Genomic DNA, 7,036 nt, shown 5'->3' on the forward strand with positions numbered 1-7,036 from the left:
AGTAGCTGCATAGTAGGTGAGAGTGCTCCTCAACCTCCTGCTTGCAGTTGTGCATCCAAAGGCTCCTCTCCCAGGGGCCGGTACCAACCCAGGCTGCGTCCACGTCCTCTCTGCCTCTCCATCTCTGCATCCACAGGAAACCTTCCCTGTTCAGAAGCTACTTGGCATAGGGGCAGGTATATGTTAACAATGAGGACACACAGCTAAGAGGGAGTGCTGGGTCCTCTGAAGAGAAGGATTCCTTACAACCCCGTGTTCTCTGATATCAGGAGTGAATTAGGGCGATTTCAACCCCTTTTCGGCACGTGGTTGATTTGAACAAAACAACACTGCCAGAAAGAAACTAGGGCAGCTATTGAAATGGTTTAACAATGAGTATCTTGAAATGGCTATGAGGATGCCATCACTCATCTGTGTCAGAAGCAGGGCCCTTGGGCCACCCAACGTCTGCCCACGTACTTACAGAACGGTCCAGGCCTATGGCTGAAGTCATGCCGTGCTAATGATGCTTTGGTATAGGCATCTGCTTCACAACTCCTTTCCCAACAGCTCAAATCCAGAGCATGGATGCCATGCTGTAGCCCCTCTAAGTGTGGCATTTCCAGTGAGGACCTAGGCTGGGGCCGTAGCTGCTTGAGGCTGTGGGGAGTTAAACATCTCTGGGACCAACCCAAGATCTGCATCACCCTCTACAGGAGCATATTTTGGACACATTCCTAATTCAGGATGCCACTCATGTTGCTTTTCTATCAGGTGCGTGGTCATAGAATCATAGACTTGTAGAATCATTAAGGTTGGAAAAGCCCTCCAAGATCATCTGGTCCAACCATCCCCCTACCACCAATGTCACCCACTAAACCATGTCCCCAAGCACCACGTCCAACCTTGCCTTGAACACCCCCAGGGACGGTGACTCCACCACCTCCCTGGGCAACCCGTCCCAATGCCTGACTGCTCTTTCTGAGAAGAAATGTCTCCTCATTTCCAACCTGAACCTCCCCTGGTGCAACTTGTGCCCATTCTCTCTAGTCCTAGACCCACTCCTCCCAATCCCTTTGCCAGATTTGCCTCTCTGTGTGGCTGCACCAGATTGAATCCATGAAATGATTTGGGTTGGCAAACGTGTGTGCGTACATATGTATGTGTGTGAGGGTTACTAGTATGCAACTTGATCATTGCACAGACTGTGGAACTTTTCAAGGGCACAGCATCCCTCGCAGACATGTATGCAGTGCTCTTTGGGCAGCAGTGGGGTAAAGAAGGAGTGGGAGGCAAGGAGGGGAGAAATTTCAGAGAGAAATGGAAGAGGGCTTCAGCCACAGACACCTCTGCGAGGTGCCCAAAGTGAGCCGAGATGAATCAAGGCCAAATGGATTATGTAACTGCCACAACATTAAAAATAGGTTACGCTGTATATTAAGATTTCATTTATAAATTGTTTATAAAGCATTCATAAATGTTAGATGTGGTAAGCACGTTATGCACACAAATACTTCATGTTCCAGCATTATCGATGGCTGTACATACGGCAGCAGCAGGTGTTATAGATGGATAAGTCACTGCTCTAGAGACCAACAGTTCAATAGCAATATACAATAAATGATTCATCAATCACTTAAACATGTATTAAGCATTTATGTGTTCTTTATAAATGGAGTCTTAATACGAAGTCTGACCTTAAGAAGTGTGGAACAGGGAACTTTTCTTTTTTCATTTTTTTTTTCCTCCCGAAAAAATTTGAAATCTCTCAAATCACCCTTTTAATAATGATTATGTTTTCCCCCACCTCTGCTATGAATCAGGTTACTGGCTTCTGAGTATTAGAAATGGTTCAGGGGAATGAATGCAGCATTTGGATGTTCTCCCCTCTGCCAGCAAATACGTTTTGTGTAGGCTGGGGGTTTGGGCTCCAGGGATGCACAAGGATGTCACCTCGGAACGATGTCACCTTGCCAGCCTTTGGTCTTGCTCAGTTGAGTGTCTGCAGATCCCTGGAGGAAGCACAAGAGCAAAGGTAATGTGAGTGTAAAATAAGTAAAGAGCAGAGCAGAAGAAATACGAAATGAGACTTGGACAGGATAATTTAATTCATGGCAATAAACCCTGCAGCCAGCTCCATGGGCATTTGCTGGCCCATAGATAGAAGGTGGAAGGTGCCACTACCACAGACCCCAGGGACAAGGCAGATTGGGCAAGAGGTTTCCTTCCCTCCCATGGTGTCTGCAATGTAGAAACCTGGAGGGAATGGTAAGGGTGTAAAGCCTTCCTGCCCCATCCCAGCTCTTGCTCACTTGGGCTGCTGAGCCCCACAGGCCTCTTTTTATAATGGAGGAGACAAAAGCTGCTCCTGCCTTTCTACACCTGGCTGAAGCCCTTTACATGTCTCTTCAGGAGGGCATTGTGGGAACCTGGCCCAGGGCTACAGCATGACAAATATGACAAAACATAACCAAATGCTTTGGGATATTTTTCTGTATAAATATTGAGAAAATCTACCAGATTTTCCCTTTTGTATATCTCTCTAAACATTCCTGCTGTTAGTTTCAGTATAAAATCGTGTCCTCTAGAGCTTGCAACTCCATAGTGGGGGCTTGGGGTCACACGAGCTCATTTGGAAGAAAGAGCAGAACGGATCGATGATGTTATCAACACAGCCCTCTTTATTTAAAACCACTGGATAGGAACAGGAGCCATATGATGGGCTGTTGTGATTTACAGAGCATTCATTCACTGAGAGAAAGGAACTCTACGAGGAAGAAATCCAGCCATCCTTATGCAAACACCTACCCTTCATCAAACGAGTCATGCTCCCATCCCAAAGGGCCAATTCTTTGCCAGTGGCTATAAAGAGAGGTCAAGATGACAAGCTGGGATGGAGACATCCACGTACCAGAGCGCTGCATTGAGGTGCTATGGATGCCCCTGCCCTTCAGCACTGCTGTGCTATGAATAACAGGACTGCGGCTCGTGCCCAGTACTTTTCCTTCTCACTATGTGCACCATTGGCCAGGTGCTCAGTGACCTTCCGGGCATCACGCGGCATGTCAGCGAGGAGCCACATGACGAGGAAATACAGCTCCCTTGGGGCACACCGGTGTGAAATGTCCGGGGGAAGGGGGAAACCTGCCGCAGCTTTATGTTGGCTTTGTGCAAATCTGCTCCAACGGGCCCCTTGGCTGGGAGGAGCTGAGCTGTAACCGAATGACCACGGTCACATTTTTCCCTCTCCCTTTTCCCTGCACCTCTTGCTGCACCGTAGATAAGGCGGCAGTGTTTTGGCAGCTGGGAGGCAACGTGCTATCTGTTTGCACATATAGGATGCTAATGGAAATGTGCCACCCACCACCCTCGCTGGGGTTTAGCTTGTGCTGGTGACATCAGCTGGGTCCGCTGGTGGCAATGCGGAGAGCAGCTGCTTGCAGTGACACCGGTACAGAGCCTTTAGGGATTTTTAGGGACTTTTTATTTATTTTTTCCCTGATGTCAGGTCTACTTGTGTTGTAATCCCTCACGCTTCTTTATGTGGCTTTTCTGCAGCTGGACCGCACCACTTTGCCCATTTGACCTAACCCTCGGTTCTGGGCTTGGAGCAGTCAGAGAGAGTCCCAGAGTCCATGAAGTCCCCTTCATCTTCATGTGTAAAGAGTGCATGAAAGTCCTCTTCATCTTCAAGTGCATCCTTCACCTGTTCAAGGCTTGTCCACCCGTGCCCTGCATGCTGCATGCCTTATTTCAAGGTGCAGGCATGGGGAGGACAACGCAAACCTTGCCTGGCTGGACCTTCAGACCTGACACATCTGGTCTGAATTAGCCCACAATATAGTTGTCCTCTCCTCCCTGATTTATGGGTGCTCCCAGCCAACACTCCAGCTTCTAAATCCCCTTTCCTCCTCCCTTCCCGATGTTTGTGCACTCTGAGGTGCGTTGGGGAGGAAAGGAGGAAGATAGGATGTTTGGTATCACCTCACTATCTCCTGCAAAATCCTTGTTTTGTTGCTTAGTGACAATACCTCGGTAAGCCGTCCCAGTGCTGTGTGTAAAACACCAAATATTAAGAGCTGCTGTGTGGCAAAAGTCGAGTGCTGCTACATGCCCCGTCTCCCTGCTCCTCCTCCAAGCATGGCAGGCCCCGCAGCATGGGGGACATGGGCCTGCCCACAGCTCCATGGCATTTTGCCGAACCAGTGGAGGTGGGTTTAGGGTCTCTGCTGTGTTTGGGACATCCCAAATGCCCCCATGCTGCTGGTGTAAAGTGGTGGGTGAGGCCTTGGGGCAGGCGCAGACAGCGCAGGAGGACATCGTCCCCCATGCGGCCTGCAGAGCCTGGCCCAGCCTAGTGGCTCAATCCAAAGTTTAGTTACACGCCACAGTTTTTCCCAGGAAAACTCTTCAGCAGCTGTAGCTCTCTCTTCCACCTGAAGATATAAAGCTGACTCCTACCTGTTTTCAAGACTCTGCCTTGGTGACAGAATAACAGCAGGAGAGGAGGCCCTGGGGCTACAGACGGCCCAACCCTACAGCGCCAGGCGCAGCCTGCACCAACCCCAACCAGCCGAGCACCCATCCCCGGCCTTGTGCACCTTGTGCTTCTGCTCTGGAGTGAATCCAACAAAAAACAAATCCCCACCCCCACCCCAAAACCAAGCAATGTGAATTGTCAGCCACTGATTAATAGAGATCAGGCTGATGCTCCGCTGCGGATGGTGGCAGTGAGAAGCCAAGAGGGTTTTCTTTGCTTCCTCAGCATCTTGTCTCTGGTAGGAGCAATTAGTGGCTGCTCGTTTGCCAGTACAACAAAGCAAAGCTGGGAGACACGGATCTGGCCTCTGCCTTGTGACCCACCTTAATGCCAGGAACTGGATGTGTGAGGTAAATACACCAAAATCAAAACAGCATCAAAACCCCTGGCTGTATCAGGGAGAATTGCTCAAGAATGAATGCCTGATTCAATCAAAATGCAGTGGCTGCTGTATGAAAATGCACATTTCATGGGTTACCTGTGATTGACAATGAACAAAATACATTTTGGACGGTCTGCTTTGGTAGTAGACTCTGTCTAATTGACTCTGGAGACTGAGGTGGCTGCAGCAGCCTTGGCTACACCAACACACTTTATTCCATTTTTGTCGTGTTTGATAGAGTTCTGTACAAGACAGCACGCTCTCAACTGAAAGCTGCATTGCTATTCTTATAACAAAAGAAAGATCTCCTCTTGTTTTAGGTGAAGCCTCCATTTGCATTAAGAATGCCCAGGGGACATGGAGACATGACCATGCTTTATCCGAGGGAAGCGTTGAGCAGGGTTCCTTGTAAGCCTCAGCTCATCTGTCTTGGGAAAAAAAAAAAGGGGGGGGAGGGAAAAAAAAAAAGTCAGGGCTGTAGCAACACAGTCGGTTTTATTTATTTTTTTTTCTGCCACACTGGGCAGCAAACCCACACCTGCAATGGTGCACAGGAGGGCTGTAACAGCGAGAACATGCCTTTGGAATGGATTTAGAGATAATAAGAAATCATCTTAATGTGACTGTTGAATGTACAAGGGATCCGGTAATAGTTATCACAGGTATACTTTCATTAACTCCCTTTAATTTAAAAGCTCAGTGTTTGGAGCAATCTTTTATAGGGAGGAAGAAGTCAAATAAAATAATAAAAAATAAACCTTGCTGAAGTGTGGTGCTGCTGCCTCCCCCCGAGCCTGTAACCCTGCTGTGAGCATCCCTCCGGCCAGGCCCGTGGGGGAAGGAGGCCTGGGAATGGGGACTGGGCTCAGACCTGGGAGGGACAGGCATGGAGCAGCCAGGCAGAGCCTGGGTAGCCCATTAGATGAGCCACCAGCTGTCACTTTGGCCATCAGTGCCTAATTCTGGCACCTCCTGCTGTGCAAAATGGATGTTGAACAGCCCTTTCTGCACTCAAAATGGCCCAGCTTGGTTAATGGCTGAGAGGTGCTAGAACACCCTGCATCATCCATTGCCCCCATATCTCTTTCCAGCTCACTGACTGCAAATGGGGCTTGGGTGCGACCTTCCCAGCAGTGAAGCACAAGTGACAGCGCCTACCACGTCACCAGGGCTGTGGCTTTGTCCCGTGCTTCTGGCCAGATACCAGGCACAGACCAGGCTGACAGTAATAATGTTCCTCCACCCAGGAATAACCCATGTTCCTATCTATTGAGAGAGAAAGAGAGAGAGAGAGAGAAAGAAAGAGAGGAAGAGAGAAAGACAGAAAGAGAGAGAAAGAGAGAGAGAGAGAGAGAAAGAAAGAGAGGAAGAGAGAAAGAAAGAGAGAGAGAGAGAGAGAGAAAGAAAGAAAGAAAGAAAGAAAGAAAGAAAGAAAGAAAGAAAGAAAGAAAGAAAGAAAAAGAAAGAAGGAAAGAAAAAGAAGAAAAAGAAAGAAAAAGAAAAAGAAAGAAAGAAAGAAAGAAAGAAAGAAAGAAAGAAAGAAAGAAAGAAAGAAAAAGAAAGAAAGAAAGAAAGAAAGAAAGAAAGAAAGAAAGAAAGAAAGAAAGAAAGAAAGAAAGAAAAAGAAAGAAAGAAAGAAAGAAAGAAAGAAAGAAAGAAAGAAAGAAAAGAAAAGAAAGAAAGAAAAAGAAAGAAAGAAAGAAAGAAAAAGAAAGAAAGGAAGAAAGAAAGAAAGAAAGAGAAAGAAAGAAGGAAGGAAGGAAGGAAGGAAGGAAGAAAGAAAAGGAAAGGACAGAAGGAAAGAAAGAATGTAGAGAGCTTAATACCCAGCCCTAATATAATTCTGTGACAAAAATAAATAAATAAATAAATAAATTACATTATCGGGATGCAGTGTAAATCTCCTGAAAATTAATAAACTGGTAGTTGACCTACCCAGCACGTTCGCTGAACAAATCAGTAAGCATGTAAGAGAAAGCTGGGCTTTCACACAAGATGCAATAACTGATGAGACTTGTGATTGCTGAGAAGGGGGAGACAGACCCCTGGTTCAAAACGACTGTGCCCCTCTTTCCCCTTCCACCCCCCAGCCTGTGCTGTGCCGAGGTTACACCACGTGTAACTAGTGAATGAGG

Source organism: Anser anser, assembly GCF_964211835.1.
Source record: "Anser anser genome assembly, chromosome: 2".
NCBI classification, from domain to species: Eukaryota; Metazoa; Chordata; class Aves; order Anseriformes; family Anatidae; genus Anser; species Anser anser.